The sequence below is a fragment of the Sorex araneus genome, chromosome 1 (genome assembly GCF_027595985.1).
Source record: "Sorex araneus isolate mSorAra2 chromosome 1, mSorAra2.pri, whole genome shotgun sequence".
NCBI classification, from domain to species: domain Eukaryota; kingdom Metazoa; phylum Chordata; class Mammalia; order Eulipotyphla; family Soricidae; genus Sorex; species Sorex araneus.
Window position 1 is genome coordinate 358,995,707 of NC_073302.1, and position 14,945 is coordinate 359,010,651.

Here is a 14,945-nt window from a genome sequence, read left to right on the forward strand (position 1 = left end):
AATGCATGGGTATGTATTTAACCATGAATCTCTTGTAAAGAGAACCGCAAACAATTCATTATATTTAATCTCCAGGTGTACTCCCCATCCCCAACTCTGCAAAATACTTTAATGCACAACATTTATTGAACAAGATTTTAATGGAGTGCCTATTCTAGGCCAGATAGCTTTCTAAGTTTGACACCTATAATGAAGGAAAAGCATTTCAGAAGACGAAATCAGCAAAAGCCACATGGAGTGTGGAACAGGCATTGCTTTGGAGCTTGACCATGCCCCCTGCCTAGGCCCTGATTCCAGTGTTTTTTATTTGTAGTACCCTAATCCTGACCTGATCTGTTCTGTTTTGTGGTCATACCTGAGAATGCTCAGCACTTACAGTCCTGTGTATAAGCATCACTTTTGGTGGTGTTAAGGGGACAATATGCTATGGCTGATCTATACAATTGAATTGAGATCAGCTTCCCAGACACATGGAAAGTAAGTGCGTGACCCCTAAACTGTGTTTTTGGCCCTTTGGCCCTGATCTCAATTTTTTTTTTATTTTTAAATTTTTCATTATTTTAATTTTATAAACTTGTTCACAATGATTTATTACATTCAATGTCCCAACACCAATTCCACCACCATTACACCTTACCACCATTGTGATTTTTTCCACCACCCCCAAAGCAGGATTTAAATAATTTATTTTGTATTCCTTGTTATAAATAATCTGCTAAGAATGATCCAAAAAAGTTCCCTTAAAGAAAAGTTGGGGAGATTGTTGTATCTCACCTGAGCAATTGAGCTTTCATACAAGAAATTGCTAACATGTTATAGGTTGAGCATGTATCAGTGTCCTATTTTTTTTTTTAAATAGGTTGCCTGCTACTTTATACCCATCAGATGTGTGCTACTCTTGGTACATCAATGCTGTTGAGTATGAGATGTCACTCCGGGAATTCTGAATTTTATATAGTGTGCTTAGGTTCAGAAAGTTTTCGGCTGCTGGTGCTCTATTGGGTCAGGTGGAAGGACTTAACTGTCCACCTTTGAGGTGCCCTAGATAAAGCAGCCTGGTATAGAGTCCAGAGGCATCTCTGCAACATGTTGTTCTCCTGAGATTTATTCATGAGTGTCTGGATCATGTCCGTTAATGAGATTATATGGCACCAAAGGCAGTTTGTGGGCATGACTGCCAGGCTCCTGGAAAAACAGGGAGATGGGGGAAGATCATCCTTTCCCAACTCCATGAGATCCTGGAGATTTTGGTCACAAAACTTGAATACCCAAGTTTTTTAGCAGATGGATTCTTATGAGTGAGGCTCGTCCTGAGCCTGTGGAGAACTGCCATGACCATGGTGGCAATTGAGTTCTGGATGATCTTAGTGACAGGGAAGACATGATTACCACAATGAAACTCAAGTACAAAATAGAATTTAATGAAATATATTTTAGATCCCAGAGTTGAAAACTGATTGAAACGAGAATAGACATTATAATTAAATTATTTGCATTTCTTTACATAGGTTAAAGTCATAGCAATCATCACAAATTGACTTTGATTTATTTATTTTTTGTATTTTAATTTTTTTAAGACTGATTTACAAAATTTTCATAATAGAGTTGTTTCAGGAGTACAGTGTTTCCAATACCAATCCCATCACCCTCCCTCCATCAATGTTACTGGGTCCCCTCCCATCCCCCAGCTTGCTCCCTTGGCAGGAATATGACAAATTTATTCCATATTACTTCCTTCAACAAAACCTAGAGGAATAGCAAATAGAATTATCAGAAAATAAATCAATAAAAGACTTTGTAATCACTGATTCGTGAATAATGTTAACCAATATAAAATAAGACATTAATTTGTTGTTGAAAATGTAGAAAGTGCCTAGAGAAAGCTAGGAGTTAACACACCTTTCTTTATCTAGTAGAGGGCAACTAAACTATTTGCACCGTAAGTGAGTGCCTTAGTCAATGCTACAAGTTGGGAAGTTTCTACTATCCTTCAGAGCTCTTTTCTTACTGCTTCCAGCAAACTGGTTTCAAAGATATGAAGTCCCTAAGCTATTACCTGTCCATGAATCTCTGTTTCTTTCCTTAAAATATGAATTACACTGTCACTGTCATCCCGTTGCTCATCGATTTGTTTGAGCGGGCACCAGTAACATCTCTCATTGAGAGACTTGTTACTGTTTTTGGCATATCCAATACACATGGGTAGCTTGCCAGGCTCTGCTGTGCGGGCTCCATACTCTCAATAGCTTGCCGGGCTCTCCGAGAGGGGCGGAGGAATCGAACACGGGTCGGCCTCGTGAAAGGTGAAAGCCCAACCGCTATGCTATCGCTCCAGCCCATGAATTATAATCTAGCTGAATTCTTGATGAGGTGTTAATTTCATCAAGTTTTTGCACTATATCCTTCCATATTCTAGCTTACAGAGTTTCATTTGGTACATCTGCTGTACATCTTCACGTGGGAGAGCCTGGCAAACTACCCGTGGTGTATTTGATATGCTCAAAACAGTAACAACAAGTCTCACAATGGAAATGTTACTGGTGTCCGTTCGAGCAAATCGATGAACAACGGGACTACAGTGCTACAGTACTATACATCTATAGGCTCTCCTATGTATATAAGTTCCTGTTTTGGTCATGTTTCCTTCAGTAAAATGTTTATATCTTTCGATTTTGTCATTTTGAGTAAAGTGTGTTCAAGTTTCCCTCGTTAAGTGTTTTTGCTGGGACTGTTTACACTTCTTGGATCTTGGTGTTTGTATTCCTCAACCCTGGGAAATTCTTATCAATGGCTTTAACTAATGTATTCTCATCACATTTGTCATCTTGTTCTTTTTTGGGGGAGGTTATTATTTTTTTTAATTAGTGAATCACCATTAGGGTACAGTTACAGTTTCACACATTTTTGTGTTTGGGTTTCCATTGTACAGTGTTCAAGAACCCATCCCTCCACCAGTGCCCAATGAACCAAGTATCCTTCCCACCCCCAACCCCATTCCCCCCACTCTACCTGCCTCTGTGGCAGGGCATTCCCTTTTGTTCTCTTTCTGCTTTTGGGTATTGTGGTTTGCAATAGGGGTATTGAGTGGCCATCGTGTTCAATCTATAGTCTGCTTTCAGCACACATCTCCATTCCCACACAGGTCCTCCAACTGCATTTTACTTGGTGTTCCCTTCTCTATCCGAGCTGCCATTTTCCCTAGCATGTGAGGCCGGCTTCCAAGCCATGGAGCCAACCTCCTGTTACTTATTTCTACTATTCTTGGGTGTTAGTCTCGTATTCTGTTATTTTATATTCCACAGACAAATGCAATCTTTCTATGTCTCTCTCTCTCTCTCTTTCTGACTCATTTCACTTAGCATGATGCTGTCCATGTTGACCCACTTATATGCAAAGTTCATGACTTCATCTTTTCTAGCAGCTGCATAGTATTCCATTGAATACATGTACCAAAGTTTCTTTAAGCAGTCATCTGTTCTCAGGCACTCAGGTTTTTTCCTGATTCTGGCTATTGTAAACAGTGCTTCGATGAACATATAAGTGCAGATGTCATTTCGATTATACTTTTGTGCCTCTCTGGGATATATTCCCAGAAGTGGTATTGCTGAGTCAAATGGGAGCTCAATTTCTAATTTTTTGAGAAGCGTCCATATTGTTTTCCAAAAGGGGTGAACCAGTCAGCATTCCCACCAGCAGTGTAGAAGGGTCCCTTTCTCTCCGCAACACACCAACACCGGTTGCTTTTGTTCTTTTGGATGTGTGCTAGTCTCTGTGGTGTGAGGTGGTATCTCATAGTTGTTTTGATCTGCATCTCCTTGATGATTAGTGATGAAGAGCATTTTCTCATGTGCCTTTTGGCCATTTATATCTCTTCCTTGAGAAAGTTTCTGTTCTTCGCCCTATTTTCTGATGGGGTTGGATGTTTTCTTGTAGAGTTCAACCAGTGCCTTATATACCCTTGATATCAACCCCTTATCAGATGATTAATTGGGTGAATATCCTTTCCCACTCTGTAGATTATCTTTGTATTCTAGTCACTGTGTCTTTTGCGGTGCAGAAGCTTCTTAGTTTTATATAGTCCCATTTATTTATCTCAGTTTCCATTTGGTTGATCAGTTGTGTGTCATTTTTGAAGATACCTTTAGCTTCAATATCGTGGAGGGTTTTGCTGACCTTGTCTTCAATGTACCTTAGGGATTCTGGTCTGATATTGAGTTCTTTAATCCATTTTGATCTGATTTTTGTGCATGGGGTTAGGTTGAGGTCTAAGCCCATTCTTTTGCATGTGGTTGTCCAGTTATGCCAACACTATTTTAAAAGAGTCCACTTCACACTTCTTGTTCCCTTATCAAAGATTAAATGATCATACATTTGGGGTTGTGTATAAGGATATTCCACTCTGTTCTATTGGTCTTCAGCTCTACCTTTGTTCCAGTACCATGCTGTTTTAATTGTTACCGCTTTCCGTAGAGATTAAGGTTGGGGAGGGTGATGCCTCCCATCATCTTTTCCCCAAGAATTGCTTTAGCTATTCATGGGTGTTTGTTGTTCCATATGTATTTTAGAATTGCTTGCTCCATTTCTTTGAGGAACTTCATGGACATCCTTATAGAGATCACATTGAATCTGTATAATGCTTTGGGGAGTATTGCCATTTTGACAATGTTGATTCTCCCTATCCATGAGAAGGGGATTTGTTTCCATTTCCGCATGTCCTCCTTTATTTCATGGAGTAGTTTTTTATAGTTTTCTTGTAGAGTTCCTTTACTTCCTTAGTTTAGCTGATTCCGAGGTACTTGATTTTCTGGGGCACGATTGTGAACGGGATTGCTTTTTTCATGTCTCTTTCCTCTTTCGCATTATTTGCGTATAGGAAGGCCATGGACTTTTGGGTATTGATTTTATAGCCTGCGAGTTTACAGTACAAGTCTATTGTTTCTAAGAGTTTCTTGGTAGAGGCTTTAGAATTCTCTAGATGTAGTATCATATCATGTGCGAATAGTGAGAGTTTGATTTCTTCCTTTCCTATCTGGATGCCCTTAATATCTTTTTCTTGCCTAACTGCTATTGCAAGTACTTCCAGTACTATATTGAACAGAAGTGGTGGGAGTGGGCATCCTTGTCTCGTCCCTCATCTTAGAGGTAAGGCCCTTAATTTTTCCCCAATTGAGGATAATGCTTACCACATAGGTTTGTGGTAGATGGCTTTGACTATCTTGAGGAAAGTTCCTTCAGTACCCATTTTGGTAAGAGTTTTAATCATAAACAGGTGTTGGATCTTGTCAAATGCTTTCTATACATCTATTGATATGATCATATTTTTTTGTATGTTTTGCTTTTGCTTTTTGGGTCACACCCAGGATGCACAGGGTTCACTCCTGGCTCTGCACTCAAGAATTACCCCTGGCGGTGCCCAGGAGACCATACGGGATGCTAGGATCGAACCTGGCTCGACCACGTGCAAGGCAAATACCCTACCTGCTGTGCTATAACTCCAGCCCCTGATATGATCATATGGTTTTTATCTTTTCTTTTGTTGATATGATGGATTATGTTGATTGATTTCCGAATGATAAACCATCCTTGTATCCCCAGGATGAATCGCACTTGGTCATGGTGTGTGATCTTTTTGGTGAATTTTTGGATTCTATTTGCTAATATAATATTTTGTTGAGGATCTTCACATCCGTATTCATCAGGGATATTGGCTTATAATTTTCTTTGTTAGTGGTGTCTATGTTTCCTTTTGCTATTAGAGAGATATGTGCCTTATAGAAACTGGGAGAGTTCCTGTTTCTTCGATTTCCTGGAAAAACTTGAGAAGAACTGGCAACAGGCCCTCCTTAAATGTTTGGAAGAATTTGCTAGTGAATCCATCTGGACCTGGGCTTTTGTTTTTTGGAAGAATTTTGGTTACAGTTTCAATTTCCTTGATATTAATGAGTTTATTCAGGTATTCCAAGTCTTCTTGGTTGAGTCTTGGAAGATTTTAGTGATAAGGAATTTATCCATTTCTTTTAGGTTCTCTTGTTTCGTGTCAGATAGACTTTCAAAGTAGTCTCTGATGATCTTTTGAATTTCATTGGTTTCTTTTGTGATGTCCCTTTTCATTTCTGATTCAGTTTATTAGGGTTTTCTCTCTTTCTTTGTGAGTCTTGCTAGTGGTTTATCAATCTTGTTTATTTTGTCAAAGAACCAGCTCTGGTTTCATTGATCTTTCTGATTTTGTTTGTTTGTTTCCATGTCGTTAATTTCTGCTCAGAGTTTTATTATTTCTTTCCTTCGGTCTGGTTTGGGTTCCTTTGCTGGTCCTTTTCTAAGATCTTGAGCTTTGAAGTCAAGCTATCTATGTAGGCCCTTTCTCCTTCCTGAGGAATGCTTGCAGAGCTTTAAATTTTCCCCTTAATACAGCTTTAACTGAGTCCTATAGATTCTGGTAACTCGTGTCTTCATTCTCGTTTGTTTTGAGGTATCTTTTGATTCCTTCCTTGATTTCCTTCCTGACCTACTCATTGTTCAACATTGAGTTATTTAATTTCCAGGTGTTTGATTTGGTTCTCCTCATCTGTGTGTTATTAGCTTTTGTCTTTAGCGCATCGTGGTCTGAAAAGATAATTGATACAATTTCTATCTTCCCGATTTTATTGAGGTATGTTTTGTGACCCAGCACATTGTCTATTTTGGAAAATGTTCTGTGTGCACTGGAAATGAATGTGTATTCTTTCTTTCTGGGTTGTAAAGCCCTGTATAGGTCTATTAGCCCTCTCTCTTCCATTTCTTCCTTCAGAGTCAGTGTTTCCTTGCTGAATTTGTTCTTGTTGATCTATCCAGAGGTGCTAAGACGGTGTTGATGTATCCGACTACTATTGTGTTGCTAGCAGTATCCTCCTTAAAGTCTGTTAGCAGTTTTTTAAAGTATTGAGCTCGTCGCTCTTTAGGTGAGTATACATTTAAGAGTGTGATTTCTTCCTGTTGTACATATCCCTTGATAATTAGAAAATGACGTTCTCTGTCCCTTCTAGTCTTTTTCAATCTGAAATCTATGTTGTTGGTTACTAGTATGACCACCCCAGCTTTTTTGAGGGAGTTATTTGCTTGTAGGATTGTTTTCTGTCCTTTGACTTTGAGTCTGTGTTTCTTTTTCATGAACATCGTCTTGTTGAGATTCAGCTGCAATCCGACCTTTCCACACTCATGGTCGAAGTGGGCCAGCATTTGTGCCGCTTGGCTAATGTTTGGTGTTATGAGAACAATGTCATCAGCAAAGCGGAAGTGGTGTAATTGCCGACCATCTATCTTCACTCCCATTCCTTCCCATTCCAGTCGTTGCATGATATTCTCAAGGGCGGCACTGAAGAGTTTCTATGAAATGGTATCACCTTGCTGCACCTCTCTCTTTACATCAGTGATCACTTCCCTGTAGAATGGTGAGATCCTGGTGGTTTATCCACAATACAGCTCGCGGAGGATTTTGATACACTGGGTTTGAACACTCTGTTTGGCCAGGGCTTTGATGACCGCCTCAGTCTCAACAGAATTGAAGGCCTTCTTTAAGTCAATGAACGTCAGACAGAGCAGCATTTTAAACTCTTGCGAAACTTCAATGAGTTTGGTCACTGTGTGGATATGATCTATCCTGCTGAATCCTCTTCGGAACCCGGCTTGCTCGCATGGTTGTCCTTCGTCTAGTGTTCTGCCTATTCTATTCAGGATGACACGAGTGAACAGTTTGTAGACTACAGCCAGCAGGCAGATTGGGCAATAGTTGCCAATATCATGGATGTCTCCCTTCTTGTACAACAGAACGGTTCTACTGGTTTTCCACTGGGACGGAACCTTACATTCAGACAAGTAGCGTGTAAAGAGTTGGGCCAGTGTATTGATGAGTACTGGCGGCAGATTCGCGTCTTTACCAGCGAAATGGCGTGTCGGATTTCAGAAGGGAGAACATTGGGAACGACATATCCATCCTGCAGAATTTGGTATGTGGGCAGGTGGACATGGCTATCAAAGAGATCCGAGTAGAAGTCGTGAATAATTTTCTCCATTGCCTTTCTGGAGGATGTGATAGATCCATCGGGACGTTGGAGGGCAGTCATCTTGGTCTTGTAGTTGGTGAAGGACAGGCGAGCGTTGCGAATACTTTTCCCAGCTTCTGCTGCACTGGCAAACACTGCTGCTCTTCTCTCTTTGAGGTCTTCCTTTATCACATCTCTGCACAGCTTTGTGAGCTCAGACGTTAGCTTGTGGTTGCCTGAGGCTCGCGCCAAACCACGTTGATGAATGAGCTCGAGAGTTTCTGAAGACAGGCGTCTGTTTGTGGCTTTCTCACTCTCGGGATTCTTCGCACAGACAAGGAGGTGCTGAACCAGTCGATCGTATTCCTCATCGATGTTGTCAAGGACGGCATCTTACTGGTTCAGCCCTTTTGAAAAACAATATGGACAATTCTCAAAAAATTAGAAATTGAGCTTCCATTTGACCCAGCAATACCACTCCTGGGAATATATCCCGGAGAGGCAAAACGGTATAGTAGAGATGGCATATGTATTTCTATGTTCATTGCAGCACTGTTTACAATAGCCAGAATCTGGAAAAAACCAGAGTGCCCCAAAACAGATGACTGGTTAAAGAAACTCTGGTACATCTACACAATGGAATACTATGTAGCTGTCAGAAAACATGAAGTCATGAAATTTGCATATAAATGGATCAACATGGAAAGTATCATGTTGAGTGAAATGAGTCAGAAAGAAAGAGACAGACATAGAAAGATTGCACTCATATGTGGAATATAATGTAACTGAGAAGTACAAGTTGGCAACGATGCAACTTCTGGCAGATATCTCTCTGGACTTAGTTACTAAAATACTAAAATACAGAAACCCAAAACTGAGAGGCCGCTAAGTGTGGTCACTCGACCTCATACCTCTTCATCCTCAGCAATGGAAAACAAATTATCTAATGCTTCCTTTTCAGCAGGTCTGACTTTAGGGGAGAGACTCTCCAAACAATAATAGTGAGTTTTGTTGAAATATTGTATGCAATCAAAGTGAAAGTAAAGTGAAATTTATTAGTTACACAGGCGGGGGGGGGGCTTAGGGCATGGGGGGGTTTAAGGGTGTGGGGGGGCAGGGTGGAGCTATACTGGGACTCTTGGTGGTGGAATATGAGCACTGGTGAAGGGATGGGTATTCGAGCATTGTATAACTGAGATTTAAACCTGAAAACTTTGTAACTTTCCACATGGTGACTCAATAAAAAATTTAAAAAAAAAAAAAAAAGGACGGCATCTTCCCATGTTGCTGCAATAGTGCCAAAGAGCTCCCAGTTGGTGGTCATTCTGGGAGTTGTCTTCTTAGACTTAAATTTTGCAGACTTTTCTCCCTGCTCTGTGAAGCAGAATTTCGCATGAAGGAGACGGTGGTCTGATCCCGTTTGGAATTTTGGAACAATAGCGACATCGGTCAGGCAAAACCTTCGATTGAATACGATGTGGTCAATTTCATTGTGTAACTGTCCACCGGGAGACTCCCATGTCCAGCGTTTAGATTTAGCCTTCTGGAACTGTGATTGAATGAAGGAAGAATGTGTTTGAATGAAGGAAGAAATAAAAGAATTCAGCATTCTCCTCATGCAAGACTTCCTATCATGACCAAATTAAAGTATACAAAAGAGGTTGTAGTTATCAGTTGTGTAGCTCTACATCCCAGAATCAAGGACTGGTTTCATCCAGAAGGATACACAGACATAGGTACACAGACCTTGACTTGCTCTGGGATTCAGTAATCCTTACACAGCCTAGCTGAGACTGGTGCCAGTGTTTTTATTTTGTTTTGTTTTGTCTTTTGGTGGGTTTTTTTGCATTTTTTGGGGTCACACCTAGCGATGCTCAGGGGTTCCTCCTGGCTCTGAACTCAGGAATTACTCCTGGCAGTGCTGGGGGACCATATGGGATGCAGGAAATTGAACCGGGGTCAGCTGTGTGCAAGACAAACACACTATCTGCTGTGTTGTCACTCCAGCCCCGACAAGTGCCAGTTCTAATGGCACACTATAAATGAAAATTTTTTCTTAATTGTAAGGCATCGAGGTACCCGCTTGTCTTTAAGGCAGGATAAGTTCAGGGAAGTGTTTGAGTGGATGCAGCAGCCTAGCCCCCTCCTCCTCTCCCCTCCCATACTGCTGGAAGCCCCAGTAGCCACACCTACACCCCACAGATGTCACTGTGTAAGCCAAGGCCCAGGTCCAGAGCTTCACCATTAATCTCGGAAGCTGATCATCACTTCTGTTAAAGTTCAAACGGGACAAGGCAAAAGAAAAAGAGAAGGCATTGTCAGCACTAAAAGAAATGTGACTGAAAAAGTTTGAAAACCTAGGTTTAAAAAAAAGAGACCCATTAAAAATGATCTGAGTTGAAAAGAAATGGGGACCAGTGACCAAGATACAAAGACAGTACACAGAATGGGAAAAATTATTTACCCAAACCCATCTGATAAGGAGTTAATATCAAAGATATACAAGGTACTGGTAGAACTTTGTAATAAAAATATTCAACCCCATAAAAAATGGGGAAAAGAAATGAATAGAAACTTTCTCAAAGAAAAGTCAAATGGCCAAAAGGCACATGAAAAAATGCTCCAATCACTAATTATCAGAGAAATGCAAGTCAAAACAATAATGAGATCTGATCTCACACAATAGACTGGCACACATCAAAAAAAAAAAAAACAAGGATTACCAGTGCTGGTGTGGATCAGGGTGGATCAGAGAGAAAGAGACAACCATTGTTGGTGGGAATGGTGACTGCTCCAGCCTTTTTGGAAAACAATTTGGGTATTGCTCAAAAAACTACAAATTGAGCCTTCATAAGGCCAGTGTGTATTAAATACACAATAAATAAGTGTGACTGCTCTTTTGCCACGTTTGTTCAGTGACTATGAGCCACTTTCCCATCACAGCCTGCAGTCTCAGCCAACAGACACATGAAGGAGGAAATGGCCACCAAGCTGGTTGGTGATCAGTCACCATTTATTCCAGTCTCCATCCCGCTGTTTATCCCATTCTCCCTGCACAACTATTCCAGTCTCACTGTGCACCCCATTCCAGCCTCACACTGCCCCTTATTCCTGTCTCCTGTCCCTCATGCTACTCTCACTGTGCGCAGTCTTGCCGCTTTAGTCTAGAGCCTAACCTCCAACGATTGAGGGTAGCAATAACACCTGGGTCAGATAGCACAATCAATATATGTAAAGCCCTTCCATTCCTTTCAGGGAAGCTCTACTAAAACAACTTGGCTTACAGGAATGTCCAATGACATAAATTTCAGCATTATTGGCCTACCACCTTTCCTATTCTGCTTTACCCTGGTCCAATCTCAATCAAAGCTAGATGCTGCAGTTACAATGACTTGCTAAGTGTATATGACAGTATCTGTGTCTTGGGCACATGCGACTAGGAGGTCAAATGAGCTCCATACTGGACAGCTGGTGCTGACACTCTGTTCTTGCCAGCTTTGCCCAGATACTCCCTTCCACAAGGCTTCACTTCAGGACCGCTATTCAAGGTCAGGTCTTATCTGCTCCAGTGCCCATCAGCATGCTGCACACACTATGTCAATAGTTGGAAATGATTGCTCTGGACAAGACCTGAGTGTTGAAAGTAGATAAGGGGATGTAAATGATAACCTTTCAGTACCAGTATTGCAAGCCATAATGCCAAAAAGGAAAAAGAGAGCGAGCGTATGCACACATGCGTGTGAGACAGAGAGAGAGAGAAGAAAATGCCTGCTATAGGAATAAGCAAGAGTGGGGGGTGTGGAGAGGTGGTTGGACAGAAACTGGGGACATTGGTGGTGGGAAATGTACACTGGTGAAGGAATGGGTGTTGGAACACCCATTTATGAACATACCATTTAATCGTATGATTAAAACCAAATCATAAATAGACAAAACACTCATGAAATTTATATGGAACAATAAACCCCCACGAATAGCTAAAGCAATCCTTGGAAAAAAGAAGATGGGTGGCGTCATCTTCCCCAACTTCAAACTCTACTACAAAGCAGTAGTTATTAAAACAGCATGGTATTGGGATAAAAACAGACCTGCAGACCAATGGAACAGAGTTGAATATCCTGTCACAGACATCCATATATATGGCCACTTAATCTTTGACAAAGAAGCAAGAAATGCAAAGTGGAACAAGGAAAGCCTCTTCAACAAATAGTGCTGGGAAAAGTGGATAGCTACCTGCAAAAAAATGAACTCTGACCTCTGTCTAATGCCAGGTACAAAAGTCAGATCAAAGTGGATTAAAGACCTCAATATTAGACATGAATCTATAAGGTTCTTAGAAGAAATGTAGGCAGAACTCTCCATGACATTGAAGCTAGAAGTATCTTTAAGGACGAAACAGCACTGACCATGCAAGTGGAAGCAAACATAAACAAATAGGACTACATTAAACTAAGAAGCTTCTGCACTTCAAAAGAAACAGTGACCAAAATACAGAAAGAGTCCACAGAATGGGAAAGAATATTTACCCAATACCCACCTGATAAGGGATTAATATTCAGGATATACAAGACACTAGTAGAATTGTATAAGGAAAAAACCTCCAACCCCATCAAAAAATGGGGAGAAGAAATGAACAGGAGTTTCCTCAAAAAAGAAATACAAATGGCCAAAAGGCACATGAAAAAATGCTCCACGTCGCTAGTTACCAGGGAGGTGCAAATCAAAACAACAATGAGATATCATCTCACTCCACAGAGACTGGTACACATTCAAAGGAACAAAAGCAACCAGTGCTGGCGTGGATGTGGGCAAAAAGGGACGCTCTTTCACTGTTGGTGGGAATGCATACTGCTCCAGCCTTTCTGGAAAACAATATGGACAGTCCTTCAAAAACTAGAAATTGAGCTTCCATATGACCCCGCAATATCACTTCTGGGAATATCCTGAGGATGCAAAAAAGCACAGTATAAATGACATCTGTACCTATATATTTATTGCAGCCCTGTTCACAATAGTCAAAATCTGGAAACAACCCGAGTGCCCTAAAACAGCTTTGGTACATCTACACAATGGAATACTATGCAGCTGTTAGGAGAGATGAAGTCATGAAATTTGCTTATAAATGGATAAACATGGAGAGTATCATGCTAAGTGAAATGAGTCAGAAAGAGAGGGACAGATATAGAAGGACTGCACTCATTTGTGGAGTATAGAATGACATCACATGAGGCTGACACCTAAGGACAGTAGATACAAGGGCCTGGAGGATTGCCCCATAGCTGGAAGACTGCTTCATGAGAGGAGGGGAGAAGGCAGATGGAATAGAGAAGAAAATGATGGCTAGAGGAACCAGTTGATGGGAGATGCATTCGGAAAGTAGATAAAGGACCAAACATGATGACCTCTCAGTGTCGTGTTGCAAGTCATAATGACCAAAAGTAGAGAAAGAGTATGGGGAAATAGTTTGCCATGGAGGCAGGGGAAGGGTGGGTATACCCGAAATCTTGGTAGTGAAGAATGTGCACTGGTGGAGGGATGGGTGTTTGATCATTGTGAGATTGTAACCCACACAGGAAAGCTTGTAACTATCTCATTTATTTTTAAAAAAATAAATTTTTTTAAAAGTCAAATATCAGTAAAAAAAGCATTAATCAAAAGGCTAAAAGACACAACTAAACCAGCAGAAACTACTTACGCTGAAACCCAATGCTAAACAGACTAAATAATGTCAGTATCATGTAAAAGAGCACATTCTCCAAAAAGCATCACTTGTGGCCTCAAGTAAGGATTAGAGGAGCATCGGAGAGGAAGGACATGTTCTAGAAAGGGAAAATAAAAATGCGACCACCATTGACAAGCCCATCCAGAATCCCTTTTTGCAACAAGAGGGAATAGGGATAGTGAACTTGAAGATCACACCTCCATACCACAACCACAAATTGAAGAAATAGCATAAATCCCCATCACAAGGAGAGGAAAATGAAAGGAGTCAGAAGCCTCAACAGGCATTTCCCACAAACTTGAGGTCTCTAATAAAGAATTCAGAGATGAAATGCTGAATATGATCAATGAACTCAATGTAAAGATGGAACAGGTATCTATTAAATTAAAGGAGGACCTGAAAGAAACAATGGAACAGACAGCCGAGAAAATACGGGAAGAAATGAGAGCAGAAACAAAAAGCTACAAAAAGAAATGTCATGAATAAAGGACTCGGGAGATGAAATAAAAAATTCAGTGGGTGTCCTCGACAATAGAATGGCTACAGCGGAAGACAGAATCAGTGAGCTTGAAGATGAGCTTCAGGAAGCCTACAGACAACAACAAACAATGGGAAAAGACCTCAAAATCGCTGTAGGGAAAATCAGAGTCCTAGGGGGATGATTTCAAGAGGAACAACATTAGAATCATCGGAGTACCAGAAGGACAGGGAAGCAACCCCAGTGAAAAAGCCACAGTCAAAGAAATCATTGCTGGGGGCTGGAGCAATAGCACAGCTGGTAGGGCGTTTGCCTTGCATGCGGCCGACCCAGGTTGATTCCCTGCATCCCATATGGTCCCCTGAGCACCGCCAGGGGTAATTCCTGAGTACAGAGCCAGGAGTAACCCCTGTGCATCGCTGGGTGTGACCCAAAAAGCAAAAAAAAAAAAAAAAAAAGAAATCATTGCTGAAAAGTTCCCAGAAATGGAGCATGCAGGTATCCAGATTCAAGGAACCCAAAGGGTGGCAACTAAGAGTGTCACCCGAAGGGTGGCAACTAAACTAACCAAAAAAAAAAAACTCCAAGACATATCATAGTTAGAATGATAGACATCATGGATAGAGACACAATACTGCAAGCAGAAAGGTCAAAGAAGGAAATCACACACAAAGGAACACCCCTTAGATTCACAGCAGACTTATCAGAGGAAATCCTCCAAGCTTGA